The sequence below is a fragment of the Lissotriton helveticus genome, chromosome 4_1 (assembly GCF_964261635.1).
Source record: "Lissotriton helveticus chromosome 4_1, aLisHel1.1, whole genome shotgun sequence".
Lineage (NCBI taxonomy): Eukaryota > Metazoa > Chordata > Amphibia > Caudata > Salamandridae > Lissotriton > Lissotriton helveticus.
In genome coordinates this window covers 1,654,023,912-1,654,026,252 of record NC_136063.1, presented here as the reverse complement: position 1 = coordinate 1,654,026,252, position 2,341 = coordinate 1,654,023,912, and positions in this window count along the sequence as shown.

Genomic DNA, 2,341 nt, shown 5'->3' with positions numbered 1-2,341 from the left:
CTCACCACCATCACCCAGCTCTTGGTGACTCAGCCTTCCTCTACCAGAGCCCCACCCCTGAGACCCTGGCGGTCCAGGCCTCAACTTCCAAGATCAATCCAGGCGCATTCCCTACCACACCACTGGATAGGAATCCAAGAAGTGGGACACCTTCGGTAAGAGGATTTTTTCTTCCACCAGCCTTACACTGCAGTCCATGAACACCACATGTTGGGCCATTATTCCGATACGCTAGGATGCGGTTGGACAAGTGCTGCCTATGGTTCTGGATGAGGCCCGGACCATACTCTCCCAAGCTTTTGCTGATGGGCAAGATGGTGCAAAGTTCACAATAAGATGCAGGTTGGATATCTGTCCTATCTTAGATTTTCCCCTTCTCGATTACTTCTTGAAAAAGGAACATTTAAGAATCTCATCGTGGCTCAGGTGTGATATAACATCCCCATTCTGCCCAAAGGCTTTACCTGCTATTCATGGTGGGCTACAAGTATTATCAATTCGCTGTGCTCCCTTTTGGCCTTACCAACACCCCTCGGGTAGTTGTAGTGGTCGCAGCCCATCTGTGGAGGTCAGGGGTTCCAGTCTTCGCCTACCTCGACAATTGGTTGTTGACGGACTCATCCCAGGCAGTCGTCTTTCATCTCCATACTATGATGGACCTCGTGCACTTGCTGCGGTTCACAATCAACATGCCGAGGTCACACCTGAATCTCCTTCCATAATGTGCAGCAGCAGAACCAACAATGTTTGCTTTATTTGTATATACAAATGTCGATATAATGTGAACCTGCTATGATTTACTATGCAATCTTCAATAAATACATTATAGAGGAGGAGCCTAGCCCGCAACCATGATGGCCGCCTGATTCCTCGGCTCCGTCGACCCTCCTGCCTTTCTCCCGTATTCCGCCCTATCCTGCTGGTGATCCTGATTTTGAGTGGCGACATCGGAATCGGGAGGTGACCCCGGTTCTACCGGTGTGCTCTTTTGTTCGGTTCCCGCAGTGGCAGTGACGAGACGCCCTCACCTCCTCCTGGTGCTCCACTGCGGTGTCCGGGTCTTTGTTCTCCGAGTGCGGTCAGCCCTGAACTCAACAACGGCGGCCATTGCAGGCGAGACGGAGCCGGTCGGCGAAACGTGTTTGCCGCATTGTGTTTTCCGCATCTTGGTTCGCCGCTTCACAGGCTTTGTGAACTGCCGCAGAGAGGGATACATTGTGTCGTCTCCCCAGCCCCCGGACGGCTCTGCTCGCTGCTTTGTCTCTCCGAGCGCTGTGGTGGGCGCCATTTTGCTGACTACGTTCGGCACCTGATTGTGAGGATCCTGGGCTGCTACTTACGACACGGACGCCTGTCCACGCCACTTTGACACCGTGTGGGAATGGAGTGTGCTACCCCTGTGCCCCCGGACTGGTTGCGCTACGAGGAGTGCTGGCGGGGTGATCAACTACTTGCTGGGGGTGATGGCGGCCAGCTTCCGGGACTACTACGCGTTTGTGCGCCCCATGCTCAGGGGACTGCTACATCCTCTCTCCCTGAGGCACCAATGTCGATTGGTGACGTTTTGGGCGCTCTAGGCACGCTGAGAACTGCCCTACGTATTGTGGCTCGGGATTTGGGGGACCGGCTGGACGCGGCTCTGTCTGTGGTACCCATGCCTGTCTGTGACTGCCCTTGAGTGCGGGGCGCTGCGCCACACCCTGTGTTTGATTACTGTGGTTTTTCTGCCCCGGTTGCCGTGGAAGCGTTGGGGGTGCGAGACCCTGCTCCTGCTGAGGTGCCGGCTGGAATATCCTTGGAGAGGTCTGAAGTTCGTGGAGCTGTGAAATGGCTGGGAAATCGTCACCGGGTGCCATATATAGCGACTCCTTTTGGGACTACTGGCGTGCCTCGTTGCCTTACCCTGGAGTGGTTGCTACTGCTTGGGCTGGCCGACCTTGGAGGATCAATACTGTGCGCTTCTTCCTGTACCACTGCTAATCGCATGGCTATGTGTCGGATGGACTTTGGTGGGCGGCGTCCTACCTTGCTGTGGTCACCTTGTTCGCTCACTTCATCCTGGATGACTACTATGACACTGGACTATGTCGCTACACCGGACCGCGGGGGGCAGGGTTGAGGGTGTCTCCTCTCATGTCAGGATTGTTGTTGCTCGCACTGCTGGGATGCTGATGGATAGCCGGGGATATTGCACATTCGTCTTGTATCGGTAACGGGGTCTAGGGACGGGCGGCCCGAGTAATACATGCTGGGAGCGGGTCTAATTCTCTCCTCCTCCACTCTTTATATTTTTCCCTACTATGGGGCAGTTCCGGGGCGACAGGCACGCTGTTAGTGGGCT